This window comes from Lagenorhynchus albirostris, chromosome 7, assembly GCF_949774975.1.
Source record: "Lagenorhynchus albirostris chromosome 7, mLagAlb1.1, whole genome shotgun sequence".
Classification (NCBI taxonomy): domain Eukaryota; kingdom Metazoa; phylum Chordata; class Mammalia; order Artiodactyla; family Delphinidae; genus Lagenorhynchus; species Lagenorhynchus albirostris.
This window is the reverse complement of record NC_083101.1, coordinates 46919044-46933809: the sequence shown is the minus strand read 5'-3', so window position 1 is coordinate 46933809 and position 14766 is coordinate 46919044. Positions and strand designations below refer to the sequence as shown.

At 42.3% G+C, this 14766-nt stretch overlaps 1 protein-coding gene across 1 annotated transcript in view; it reads left to right on the top strand.

The window, feature by feature from the left end:
* Nucleotides 1-4561: 4561 nt before the first annotated feature.
* The window catches only part of TMC1 (transmembrane channel like 1), a 140486-nt gene continuing 130281 nt past the window's right edge, over nt 4562-14766 (top strand). Inside the window, exon 1 of the mRNA XM_060153430.1 lies at nt 4562-5027. The gene's annotated coding sequence lies outside the window, so the exon portion shown is untranslated. The remainder of the gene's footprint in view (nt 5028-14766) is intronic.

Genomic DNA, 14766 nt, shown 5'->3' with positions numbered 1-14766 from the left:
TTGAATTGTTTTCAGTTTTGGTTACTATAAATATTCATGTAAAAATCTCTATAGGGACATGTGCTTTCCTTTCTTTTGGTTAAATAAATATCTTAGAGTGAAATAGCTAGGTCATATGGTAAATGTACGTTTAACTTTTCAAGAAGTTGTTAAACTGTTCTCCAAAGTATAGTATGTACCATTTTACATTCCTACCAGCAGTGTATGAGAGTTCTAGTTGGGATTAGCCAGTCTTTTTCATCTTTTCTCCTACACTTGGTATAGCCAGTCTTTTTAATATTAGCCATTTAAATAAATCTGTAGTGGTATCTACTGTGGTTTTAATTGCATTTCTCTAATACTAGTGATGTTGAGTATCTTTTCCTGTGCTTACTTGCCATCATTGTCTTCTTTGGTGAAATGTCTGTTTAAATTTTTTGCACATATTTTATTGAATTGTTTGTTTTCTTATTAACTTTTTTTTTTTTTTGCGGTATGCGGGCCTCTCACTGCTGTGGCCTCTCCCGTTGCGGAGCACAGGCTCCGGACGCGCAGGCTCAGCAGCCATGGCTCACGGGCCCAGCCCCTCCGCGGCATGTGGGATCTTCCCAGGCCGGGGCATGAACCCGTGTCCCCTGCATTGGCAGGCGGACTCTCAACCACTGCACCACCAGGGAAGCCCCTCTTATTAACTTTTGAGAGTTGTTATACATATTCTATTATATTTTGAGTCCTTTTGCAGATGCATGAGTTGCAAATATTTTCTCCTTGTCTGCGATTATGTTTTCATTGTCTTAAAGTACCTTCTGAAGAGCAGACATTCTGAAGTTTAATAAAGTCCAATTTATCAGTTTTTTCTTTTATGGATTGAACATTTGGTATTATATCTAAAAAAAAGATGTCTCTGCCTAACCCATAGTCTTCTGTGTTTTCTTCTAAAATTTTTACAATTTTAGATTTTACACTGGTTTACAGTCTATTTTGAGTTAATTTTTGTACATGGTGAGATGCAGATTGAAGTTATTTTTTAAAGTTGAAGTACAGTTGATTTACAATGTTGTGTTAGTTTCTAGTGTATAGCAAAGTAATTCAGTTATACATATATCTACATATTCTTTTTCATATTATTTTCCATTATGGTTTATGACAGGATATTGAATATAGTTTCCTATGCTATACAGTAGGACCTTGTTGTTTATCTATTTTATATAGAGTAGTTTGTATCTGCTTATCCCAAACCCCTACTTTATCCCTCCCCCACCCTCTTTCCCCTTTGATAGCCATAGTTTGATTTCTGTGTCTGTGAGTCTATTTCTGTTTTGTAAATAAGTTCATTTGTGTCACAGTTTAGATTCCACATATAAGTGATATCATATGGTATTTGTCTTTCTCTTTCTGACTTTTGAAGTTCATTTTTTTAATGTATGGACATCCAATTGTTTTGACATAATTTATTGAAAAGACTATTATTTCTCCACTAAATTGTCTTTGTACCTTTGTTAAAAATCCTTTGACCATGTATGTGTGGGTCTATTTCTGGTCTCTCTTTTCTGTTGCAGTGATCCATTTTGTCTCTCTGGATACCAGTATCACATTGTCTTGATTACTGTAGCTTGCTAGTAAGTCTTGAAGTTAGATAGTGTGTGTCCTCCAGCTATTCTCTTCTTTTTCAAAGTTGTTTTTCCAGTTCTAAGTTATTTGCATTTACATATAAATTTTTGGTTTTAGCTTGTTGATTTATTCACTTTTATTGCTATATAACATTCTGTTTTGTAAATATTCCATAATTTTTATATTCCATAATTTATATATTTTTCAAAGTTTTGCTAAGAGTTTCCTATCAAAAACAGTGCTGATAAAATGCATAGTATTTGAATCCTCATGAATATGTACAAGAGTTCCTTCTGCATATTCTTAGTAGTAAATTTGCCAGGTCATAAGTTAAGCAAAAATTTATCTTTACAGGATTTAACTGGATTGTTTTCCAAAGTGGTTGAGCTAATTTATACTCTTATAAGACACATACAACAGATCCTATTTATCCTAATTGTCCAACATTTGGTATTGACAGGCTTAATAATCTTGCCAAACGGTGAAAATTGATACCTGTTGGAGGAGGTCATGAAGAGGATATGATCGCTGGTGGACCCATGAGCTGGACTTGGGCAATTGGAGGCTTCTCACCCCCTCCCCTGTCCTTGGAATGTATGTTCTGCCTACAATTCCCATAGCTGGAGCTGTTTTGAGGACATAGCCTTGAGAGAGTAAGGTGTTGAGACCATCTGGAGTGAATATGTGACTGAACCCAGTTAAGGCCTCTATATAAACTCCTAAGATTCTGGCAGGTGGGTGCAGAGATCTACTTGTCTTGTGATGCCCAAGACAAGTTCTCCTGTAAGTTCCCTTACTTATTAAAATTGCCACCTACCAAGTAGGTGCAAAACCAACCGTTGTTGAACTGGGCAGGAGACTGAAGAAATGGATCTTGGAAAAGAGGCATCCATGGGGGAATCCCAGGGTTGGCCATCATCCTTCATGTCAAGAGGGGTTGCTCATATGTTAGATGCTTGTGGACCACTACATGAGTACGGCGATGCCCTGAAAATGCCCACTGGTTTAATGCACTTGTTTGAAGAACTGAGCATAACACAGTGCTGCAAAGGAGAGAAATGAACCGCTGCGCAGTGGGCTGGCCTCTAGGGTGGGCAGTACAGCTTGACACTGATGACCAACCAGAGGCTGAAGCTTGAGTTAGAAAGTTGGAAGAAGAACTGAGGTTAGAGAAGGATGTGCACTGTCCACTGCCCTGCTCGCTTCGGGGCTGGCAGACAAAGTGGGAGAGAAGGATGATTAAGTTGGAGACTTCAGCATGCTGTTTTGCAAGGCCAGGAGGGCTCAAGCTGCCATGGATTAAGGTCTGAGCACCTGTGACAAAGCCCGATTGGGACAGTAAGTGGTGGACTCCCTGGGAAAGTGAGGAAAACAAAGGTGGATTTTATGGTGATTGACAGTGAAACTGATGATACACCCCATGTCATTGGACCCGTAATTCAAAGGAAAGCAAAAACACAGCAACAACAATCCCAGCCAGTAAGGCAGCCCCCAATTCAGGAAACATACCTGATGAGAGAATATATGCTCACTGAGCTTATTGATATAATTATCAAGTTCCAACAAAAGGCCAGGAAAATATCCAGGAATGGTTAGTATGGTTACAGGATTGAGGGGCAGGGGAGAGGGGGCAATGGCATTTCTCTGACTGGGCAGGGGGCAGAAAAAAGAGCAATATCACCACACAGCCTTCTCTCCAGCTCAGGGGTGCTCAGGGGTGAGGGACAATGGGGAGGTCAAGGCACTCACTCCCTTATAGATTGGATTATTCTATCCTACAGGGAAGCTTGACCCAGTAAGGGGGTCTCTCTGGACATATGAGGCCCTGGATATATTTAAAGGAGGTACAACAAATTCTTAGGGAGTGGGAAATGAGGTAGCCCATCTACGCCCCTGTCTTTGAAGACCCTGATTGGGCTACATTCACTGCAGGAATGAAAGCCAAGATACTCCAGTATGCCTTCGGTACCTGGTATGCGGCACTGATACCCATGCTGAGCCCAGTCATAACAGGAGATGTTTTTGATGTTGGGCAGGCTACTGCTGATCTGGGGGATACTGACAAATCCCAGGAATAGGTACAGGATGTGGGAAAGACCTAAGACAGAGAGGGAGCTCAAGAAGACAACAGGCTAACCCAATTGGCTGTAAACGGTCTGGTACGAGCAACCCAGAAGCAAATGTGGTTTGACCTCATTGCTGCAGGGATCACACCTGAAAAGATAGACGGGCAACCTAACACTGTGTTAGCTGGCCTGTGGAAAGCCTTGAAAGCTGAACAAGAGTTCAGACCTGCCCCACCTGCCCTACCATCCCTGATGTACCTACTGCTACAGCAGAGGCCTCAGGGATACAGTCCTATTCGGGGTGGGTACCTCCCACTCCCCGGGTGTAGGATATAAGCCAAGATGGCCTCCAAGTGAGGGCCGTTGGGGGCAATTGGAGGCCACATGTTGAGCTCACTATTCACTGGTACCCCAGAAATAAACAAAAGGTGACAGCTCTGATTGATACTTGAGCTGAATATACTCTAATACCTGGTAAACTTCAGGAATTTTCTGGGCCTTTCAGCGCCATCGATGGTTTCCAAGGGCAGTTGGTTATGGTCAGAAAGGTCCCTTTGACACTGCAAATTGGATGTTCTCCCCCACAAGAATATGAGGATTTTATCTCTCCAATACCAGAGAACATATTGGGCACGGACATCCTGCAAGGCCAAACTCCGCAAACCTCTATCGGTGAATTCTGCCTCCAGGTTAGAGTAATCAAACCAGTACTGCTGAGGGGAAATGCCAACTGGGAATCAGTAAGCCTACACTTCCCCCTAACGAAGAGTGGTAATTGTCAAGGAAATAGGAGAAACTATCCAAGAACTGCACTGAGTGGGTATTCTACACCATGTCCATAGCACTTTCAACAGCCCATTATGGTCGGTAAAAAAAGGCAGATAGCTCATGGCAGATGATGGCGGATTACTGAGAATTGATCAAAGTTACGCCCCCCATTCATGCAGCTGTGCCCAAACTTGGCACCATCTTAGATAATTTGGCCACAGTCCTAGGAGTGGACCATGCTGTTCTGGACTTAGCAAATACTTTTCTTCAGAATACCTTGGCTGCTGAGTCACAAGTTCAGTTTGCTTTCACATGGAAGGCACGATAATGGACTTTTCAAATTCTTCCCTGAGGCTACCTGTACAGCCCCACAAAATGTCATGGGATGGTGCCTGGAGATCTGTCCCTGTTATTCTTCCCCACATCTGTAAAATGAACCCATTGCTTTGATGATATAATGTCGACATATGAAGCCTTGCCTCTGCTGACTTCACACTCTGCAGATTTTGCTGGAACACCTGTGAGCAAGTGTATGGGAGGTGAATACACAGAAAACTGAAGGTGCAGTCACCAATGTAAAGTTTCCGGGAGTCATATGATCAGGTAAGATGTGAATTGTCCCAGAGCTATTATCGACAAGGTGCAAGCCTAGCTAATCTGTAAGAACATGAAAAAGGTGCAAGCTTTTATAGGAATTTTGGGGGTTTGGAGGACTTATATTCTCTACCTGGCACAGTGTTTCCATTCCTTATACTGCCTGGTAAAGAAAGGACATGTGTGAGCCTGGAGATCAGAACAACGAGCCACCTTTGAGAGGGCAAACATACTAAGGAGATTAAAGCTCTAGGCATCTCCCAAGCAGGGCTACCATTTGCTAGATGTGTCTGTGACTCCAGAAGGTATGCGTTGGGAACTGTAGCAGAGACAACAGAAGGAGAGAGTAGCCCTGGGATTTTGGTCCCAACTCTGGAAGGGGGCAGAAACCTGGTATAGCCCATAGAACAGTGGCTCCTAGCAGCATACACAGCACTCTTCCAGTAGAGCCTCTCATGAAAGAACAGTGTATCATGGTAAGAACTTCTGTTGCTGTCAAGGTTGGATTGCGAATATATTCCACTGACCTACCTCTGCCATAGTTCAAACTCCCACTTTGACTAAGAGGCATGCCTGTTTGCAGGAGAGGACTAACCTGTCCTCCAGCCCACTGTCTATAGAAATGCAGGTACAACTAGGTCCTATAGAACATGTAGGTTTTCCAGATGCCTCTGTCCCTAGTCCTGTGGCAGCCCCTGTAGGCTGTAGAGAGGGAATAGTGGAAATTGCTGCTGATGCCCAGTAAACAGAGGGGTCTAGTAGGGGCAACCCACCCACATGGACTGCACTTGCTATTCAGCCCAACACTGAGACTATCTGGATGGAAACAGGAACAAAACAAAGCAGCCAATGGGCTGAACTCAGAACATTTTGGCTGGTGATCATTCATGAGCCCTGGCCATTTCCCTTTGCACTGAAAGTTGGACTGTGGGCAACTGCCCTCCTCTACCTTCTTGGGGTTGACATGGCTGGTGTCACCACTGCACGGAGGGAATTGGAAAGCACTAAAGCAGTACATAAAGGAAGAACAAACTAGAGTTATTACTCTTAATTCTTCTGACATTAGCGATATTGATCCAAAAACCTGGCCTGTGGCACACACTATCAATGGGTATTCTTTTTATGTCAATCAAACTACACAGCCTATCAAATTGCTGACCAGAAGGGTCCTATGAATACCATCATCAGAGCCATGGGTGGCTACACTTAGATTTAGGATGTACTCACCTCGGCTTTTGGACCTGTGAGCACCCATTCACCCCTACACTGGGACCAGAAAAAGCATTTTAAACAGAACCTGCCTTACTGTACCAGGGATATAAGATAGATATCACCAGAACTGCGCATTCTATTACATCAAAAGATAGTGACTAGTTTGGTACAGAATGGTCACACCATACAGGTATTTATTGGGGAGACCCAAATGAAACCCAGTGGTTCTGTGGCATGAATCTTTGACCATGGCTTCCATCTAGGTGGTTCGGCCACCGTACCCTGGGTTTTCCCTGGGCGCAGGAGAAAATCTATCCCACAGCAGCAAAAGTTGCCAACCTTTTTCTCCTCAAGGCCAGAAGGGTGCATTCTGTTTTCCATTGGTACGATCATCTGGCTGCCATCTTTGTTCCTTTCATTGGCCTGGAGGATGGTATAGCTCACATAAAAGCCCTTATTAAATTCACCCAGCAAGCCTTATGATAGCCGACAGAACCTGTCCTTGCTGAACACTAAAATGTCTCTAACGAGGAAAGCTGTCCTCTGAAATAGGGTGGTCTTGGACAATATTACTGCCTCCCAAGGAGGCACCTGTGCCATTACCCAGGTAGAATGTGTGTGTTCACACCATGCAGCATTTTTACTAAAGCACACGGGGATACAAGTGAACACCCTGAGTAACCCCCACCTAGGGAGCTTAATAAATCAGTGGTTTGGATCATGGAGCTTTTAATGGAAAAAATTGTTTCTTACTTTGTGAATTGTTACCTTAATTTGTGTTTTCTCTTGCACGTGCCCATATTGTTGCTGTGGTATTTGCCTCTAATGTAGCCAGATAGCCGCAAATGAGCCATGCTAATGAAATTTCTTGTTGACCACTCAGGGCACATTGTAGAAAAATGGTTGCATGTAAAACTGTAAGAGCCAGCAGGAGGGGTGGAGAGCTGGAGGAGGTCGTAGAGAGGATGTGACTGTTGTTGACCCTCAAGCTGGACCTGGGCAATTGGAGGCTCCTTACCCCCTTCCCTGTCCTTGGAAGGTGCATTCTGCCTGCCTTCCCTGCACCAGAGCCATCTCAAAGACACAGTCCTGCAAGAGCAATGTGTTTTTGAGACCATCTGGACTGAATACAAAACCTAACCCAGTTAAAGCCTCTATATAAACCCTTAACATTCTGCAGGGCAGTGCCGAGATCTACTCGTCTTGCGACTACCAGAGACAAACCTCAAATGTGAGTTCCCTTGTTTATTAAAGCCACCAGCTATGAATCTGGAGTGGCCTGCCTCTTTCTTTGGTCTCCTCTTGCCCTCCATGCATGGAGCCAGTTTCAAATTTCACCCGGGGAACTTCTGAGGTTTAAACTAGCATGCCCCTACCGCTTGTGGTCTTGATTTGCATTCCTCTAGATGACATTGGAACTTTCTTCATATGTCTATTGCCTGTGTGTTCCCTCTTCTGTGAAATTACTGCTGATGTTTCGTCCATTTTTTTGTTCTTACATCTTTATTGGAGTATAATTGCTTTACAATGGTCTGTTAGTTTCTGCTTTATAACAAAGTGAATCAGTTATACATATACATATGTTCCCATATCTCTTCCCTCTTGCGTCTCCCTCCCTCCCACCCTCCCTATCCCACCCCTCTAGGTGGTCACAAAGCACCGAGCTGATCTCCCTGTGCTATGCGGCTGCTTCCCACTAGCTATCTATTTTACATTTGGTAGTGTACATATGTCCATGCCACTCTCTCACTTTGTCACAGCTTACCCTTCCCCCTCCCCATATCCTCAAGTCCAGTAGGTCTGTGTCTTTATTCCTGTCTTACCCCTAGGTTCTTCATGACATTTTTTTTTCTTAAATTCCATATATATGTGTTAGCATATGGTATTTGTCATTCTCTTTCTGACTAACTTCATTCTGAATGACAGGCTCTAGGTCCATCCACCTCATTACAAATAGCTCAATTTCGTTTCTTTTTATGGCTGAGTAATATTCCATTGTATATATGTGCCACATCTTCTTTATCCATTCATCCGATGATGGACACTTAGGTTGTTTCCATCTCCGGGCTATTGTAAATAGAGCTGCAATGAACATTTTGGTACAAGACTCTTTTTGAATTATGGTTTTCTCAGGGTATATGCTCAGTAGTGGGATTGCTGGGTCATATAGTAGTTCTATTTGTAGTTTTTTAAAGAGCCTCCATACTGTTCTCCATAGCGGCTGTACCAATTCACATTCCCACCAGCAGTGCAAGAGTGTTCACTTTGCTCCACACCCTCTCCAGCATTTATTGTTTCTAGATTTTTTGATGATGGCCATTCTGACTGAGTGAGATGATATCTCATTGTAGTTTTGATTTGCATTTCTCTAATAATTAATGATGTTGAGCATTCTTTCATGTGTTTGTTGGCAGTCTGTATATCTTCTTTGGAGAAATGTCTATTTAGGTCTTCTGTCGATTTTTGGATTGGGTTGTTTGTTTTTTTGTTATTCAGCTGTATGAGCTGCTTATAAATTTTGGAGATTAATCCTTTGTCAGTTGCTTCATTTGCAAATATTTTCTCGCATTCTGAGGGTTGTCTTTTCGTCTTGTTTATGGTTTCCTTTGCTGTGCAAAAGCTTTGAAATCTCATTAGGTCCCATTTGTTTATTTTTGTTTTTAGTTCCATTTCTCTAGGAGGTGGGTCAAAAAGGATCTTGCTGTGATTTATGTCATACAGTGTTCTGCCTATGTTTTCCTCTAAGAGTTTGATAGTTTCTGGCCTTACATTTAGGTCTTTAATCCATTTTGAGCTTATTTTTGTGTATGGTGTTAGGGAGTGATCTAATCTCATACTTTTACATGTACCTGTCCAATTTTCCCAGCACCACTTATTGATGAGGCTGTCCTTTCTCCACTGTACATTCCTGCCTCCTTTATCAAAGATAAGGTGACCATATGTACATGGGTTTATCTCTGGGCTTTCTATCCTGTTCCATTGATCTATCTTTCTGTTTTTGTGCCAGTACCATACTGTCTTGATTACTGTAGCTTTGTAGTATAGTCTGAAGTCAGGGAGACTGATTCCTCCAGCTCCGTTTTTTGTTCTCAAGATTGCTTTGGCTATTCGTGGTCTTTTTTGTTTCCATACAAATTGTGAAATTTTTTGCTCTAGTTCTGTGAAAAATGCCAGTGGTAGTTTGATAGGGATTGCGTTGAATCTGTACATTGCTTTGCGTAGTAGAGTCATTTTCACAATGTTGATTCTTCCAATCCAAGAACATGGTATATCTCTCCATCTATTTGTATCATCTTTAATTTCTTTCATCAGTGTCTTATAATTTTCTGCATACAGGTCTTTTGTCTCCTTAGGTAGGTTTATTCCTAGGTATTTTATTCTTTTTGTTGCATGGTAAATGGGAGTGTTTTCTTGATTTCACTTTCAGATTTTTCATCATTAGTGTATAGGAATGCCAGAGATTTCTGTGCATTAATTTTGTATTCTGCTACTTTACCAAATTCATTGATTAGCTCTAGTAGTTTTCTGATAGCACCTTTAGGATTCTCTATGTATAGTATCATGTCATCTGCAAACAGTGACAGCTTTACTTCTTCTTTTCTGATTTGGATTCCTTTTATTTCCTTTTCTTCTCTGATTGCTGTGGCTAAAACTTCCAAAACTATGTTGAATAAGAGTGGTGAGAGTGGACAACCGTGTCTTTTTCCTGATCTTAGTGGAAATGCTTTCAGTTTTTCACCATTGAGGACGATGTTTGCTGTGGGTTTGTCATATATGGCCTTTAGTATGTTGAGGAAAGTTCCCTCTATGCCTACTTTCTGCAGGGTTTTTATCATAAATGGGTGTTGAATTTTGTTGAAAGCTTTCTCTGCATCTATTGAGATGATCATATGGTTTTTCTCCTTCAGTTTGTTAATATGGTGTATCACGTTGATTGATTTTTGTATATTGAAGAATCCTTGCCTTCCTGGAATAAACCCCACTTGATCATGGTGTATGATCCTTTTAATGTGCTGTTGGATTCTGTTTGCTAGTATTTTGTTGAGGATTTTTGCATCTATGTTCATCAGTGATATTGGCCTGTAGTTTTCTTTCTTTGTGAAATCCTTGTCTGGTTTTGGTATCAAGGTGATGGTGGCCTTGTAGAATGAGTTTGGGAGTGTTCCTCCCTCTGCTATATTTTGGAAGAGTTTGAGAGGGATAGGTGTTAGCTCTTCTCTAAATGTTTGATAGAATTCGCCTGTGAAGCCATCTGGTCCTGGGCTTTTGTTTGTTGGAAGATTTTTAATCACAGTTTCAATTTCAGTGCTTGTGATTGGTCTGTTCATATTTTCTATTTCTTCCTGATTCAGTCTTGGCAGGTTGTGCATTTCTAAGAATTTGTCCATTTCTTCCAGGTTGTCCATTTTATTGCCATAGAGTTGCTTGTAGTAATCTCTCAAGATCTTTTGTATTTCTGCAGTGTCGATTGTTACTTCTCCTTTTTCATTTCTAATTCTATTGATTTGAGTCTTCTCCCTTTTTTTCTTGATGAGTGTGGCTAATGGCTTATCAATTTTGTTTATCTTCTCAAAGAACCAGCTTTTAGTTTTATTGATCTTTGCTATCATTTCCTTCATTTCTTTTTCATTTCTTTCTGATCTGATTTTTATGATTTCTTTCCTTCTGCTAACTTTGGGGGTTTTTTGGTTCGTTTTTCTCTAATTGCTTTAGGTGCAAGGTTAGTTTGTTTATTTGAGATGTTTCGTGTTTCTTAAGGTAGGATTGTATTGCTGTAAACTTCCCTCTTAGAACTGATTTTGATCCATTCCATAGGTTTTGGGTCGTCGTGTCTCCATTGTCATTTGTTTCTAGGTATTTTTTGATTTCCTCTTTGATTTCCTCAGTGATCACTTCGTTATTAAGCAGTGTATTGGTTAGCCTCCATGTGTTTGTATTTTTTACAGATCTTTTCCTGTAATTGATACCTAGTCTCATAGCGTTGTGGTCGGAAACGATACTTGATACAATTTCAATTTTCTTAAATTTACCAAGGCTTGATTTGTGACCCAAGATATGATCTATCCTGGAGAATGTTCCATGAGCACTTGAGAAAAATGTGTATTCTGTTGTTTTTGGATGGAATGTCCTATAAATATCAATTAAGTCCATCTTGTTTAATGTATCATTTAAAGCTTGTGTTTCCTTATTTATTTTCATTGTGGTTGATCTGTCCATTGGTGAAAGTGGGGTGTTAAAGTCCCCTACTATGAATGTGTTACTGTCGATTTCCCCTTTTATGGCTGTTAGTATTTGCCTTATGTATTGAGGTGCTCCTATGTTGGGTGCATAAATATTTACAATTGTTATATCTTCTTCTTGGATCAGTCCCTTGATCATTATGTAGTGTCCTTCTTTGTCTCTTCTAATAGTCTTTAAAGTCTATTTTGTCTGATATGAGAATTGCTACTCCAGCTTTCTTTTGGTTTCCATTTGCATGGAATATCTTTTTCCATCCTCTTACTTTCAGTCTGTATGTGTCTCTACGTCTGAAGTGGGTCTCTTGTAGACAGCATATATATGGGTCTTGTTTTTGTATCCATTCAGCCAATCTGTGTCTTTTGTTGGGAGCATTTAGTCCATTTACATGTAAGGTAATTATCAATATGTATGTTCCTATTCCCATTTTCTTAATTGTTTTGGGTTCATTATTGTAGGTCTGTTCCTTCTCTTGTGTTTCTTGCCTAGAGAAGTTCCTTTAGCATTTGATGTAACGCTGGTTTGGTTGTGCTGAACTCTCTCAGCTTTTGCTTGTCTGTAAAGGTTTTAATTTCTCCATCAAATCTGATTGAGATCCTTGCTGGGTAGAGTAATCTTGGTTGCAGGTTTTTCTCCTTCATCATTTTAAATATGTCCTGCCACTCCCTTCTGGCTTGCAGAGTTTCTGCTGAAAGATCAGCTGTTAACCTTATGGGGATTCCCTTGTGTGTTATTTGTTGTTTTTCCCTTGCTGCTTTTAATATGTTTTCTTTCTTTGTATTTAATTTTTGACAGTTCGATTAATATGTGTCTTGGTGTATTTCTCCTTGGATTTATCCTGTATGGGACTCTCTGTGCTTCCTGGACTTGATTAACTATTTCCTTTCCCATATTAGGGAAGTGTTCAACTATAATCTCTTCAAATATTTTCTCAGTCCCTTTCTTTTTCTCTTCTTCTTTTGGAACCCCTATAATTCGAATGTTGGTGCGTTTAATGTTGTCTCAGAGGTCTCTGAGACTGTCCTCAGTTCTTTTCAGTCTTTTTTGTTTATTCTGCTCTGCAGTAGTTATTTCCACTATTTTATCTTCCAGGTTACTTATCTGTTCTTTTTCCTCAGTTATTCTGCTATTGATCCCATCTAAAGTATTTTTAATTTCATTTAATGTGTTGTTCATCATTGCTCGTTTCATCTTTAGTTCTTCTAGGTCCTTGTTAAATGTTTCTTGCATTTTGTCTATTCTATTTCCAAGATTTTGGATTATCTTTACTATGATTATTCTGAATTCTTTTTCAGGTAGACTGCCTATTTCCTCTTCATTTGTTAGGTCTGGTGGGTTTTTATCTTTTTTTTTTTTTTTTGCTGTACGTGGGCCTCTCACTGTTGTGGCCTGTCCTGTCGCGGAGCACAGGCTTAGACGCGCAGGCTCAGCGGCCATGGCTCACGGGCCTAGCCGCTCCGTGGCATGTAGGATCTTCCTGGACCGGGGCACGAACCCATGTCCCCTGGCATCGGCAGGCGGACTCTCAACCAGTGCGCCACCAGGGAAGCCTTGCGGGTTTTTATCTTGCTCCTTCATCTGCTGTGTGTTTTTCTGTCTTCTCATTTTGCTTATCTTAGTGTGTTTGGGGTCTCCTATACGCAGGCTGCAGGTTCGTAGTTCCTGTTGTTTTTGGTGTCTGTCCCAGTGGCTAAGGTTGATTCAGTGGGTTGTGTGGGCTTCCTGGTGGAGGGGACTAGTGCCTGTGTTCTGGTGGATGAGGCTGGATCTTGTCTTTCTGGTGGGCAGGTCCACGTCTGGTGGTGTGTTTTGGGGTGTCTGTGGACTTATTATGATTTTAGGCAGCCTCTCTGCTAATGGGTGGGGTTGTGTTCCTGTCTTGCTAGTTGTTTGGCATAGGGTGTCCAGCACTGTAGCTTGCTGGTCATTGAGTGAAGCTGGTTGCTGGTGTTGAGATGGAGATGTCTGGGAGATTTTTGCCATTTGATATTATGTGGAACTGGGAGGTCTCTTGTGGACCCGTGTACTGAAGTTGGCTCTCCTGCCTCAGAGGCACAGCACTGACTCCTGGCTGGAGCACCAAGAGCCTTTCATCCACACGGCTCAGAATAAGAGGGAGAAAAAGTAGAAAGAAAGAAAGAAAGAGAGAGAGAGAGAGAGGGAGGGAGGGAGGGAGGGAGGGAGGAAGGATGAAAGGAGATAAAATAAGATTAAGATAAAATAAAATGAAGTTATTAAAATAAAAAATAATTATTAAGAAAAAAAATTTTTTAAAGAAAAAAACGGATGGATAGAACCCTAGGACAAATGGTGGAAGCAAAGCTATACAGACAAAAGCTCACACAGAAATATACACATACACACTCACAAAAAGAGGAAAAGGGGAAAAAATAATAAATCTTGCTCTCAAAGTCCACCTCCTCAATTTGGGATGATTCCTTGTCTGTTCAGATATTCCATAGATGCAGAGTACATCAAGTTGATTGTGGAGCTTTAATCCGCTGCTTCTGAGGCTGCTGGGAGAGATTTCTCTTTCTCTTCCTTGTTCGTACAGCTCCCGGGGCTCAGCTTTGGATTTGGCCCCGCCTCTGCATGTAGGTCGCCGGAGGGCATCTGTTCTTCGTTCAGACAGGACGGGGTTAAAGGAGCAGCTGATTCGGGGGCTCTGGCTCACTCAGGCTGGGGGGAAGGAGGGGTACGGAGTGCGGGGAGAGCCTGCGGCGTCAGAGGCTAGCGTGACATTGTGCCAGCCTGAGGTGCGCCATGCTGCGTTCTCCCGGGGAAGTTGTCCCTAGATCCCAGGACCCTGGAAGTGGCGGGCTCCACATGCTCCCCGGAAGGGGTGTGTGGATAGTGACCTGTGCTCGAACACAGGCTTCTTGGTGGCAGCAGCAGCAGCCTTAGTGTATCATGCCCGTCTCTGGGGTCCGCGCTTTTAGCCGTGGCTCGCGCCCGTCTCTGGAGCTCCTTTAAGCAGCGCTCTTAATCCCCTCTCCTCGTGCAGCAGGAAACAAAGAGGGAAGAAAAAGTCTCTTGCCTCTTGGGCAGGTCCAGACTTTTCCCCGGACTCCCTCCTGGCCAGCCGTGGTGCACTAACCCCCTGCAGGCTGTGTTCATGCTCCCAACCCCAGTCCTCTCCCTGCGCTCCGACCAAAGCCGGAGCCTCAGCTCCCAGCCCTCGCCCGCCCCAGCTGGTGAGCAGACAAGCCTCTCGGGCTGGTGAGTGCCGGTTGGCACCAATCCTCGATCCTTCGTATGGGAATCTCTCCGCTTTGCCCTCCGCACCCCTGTTGCTGTG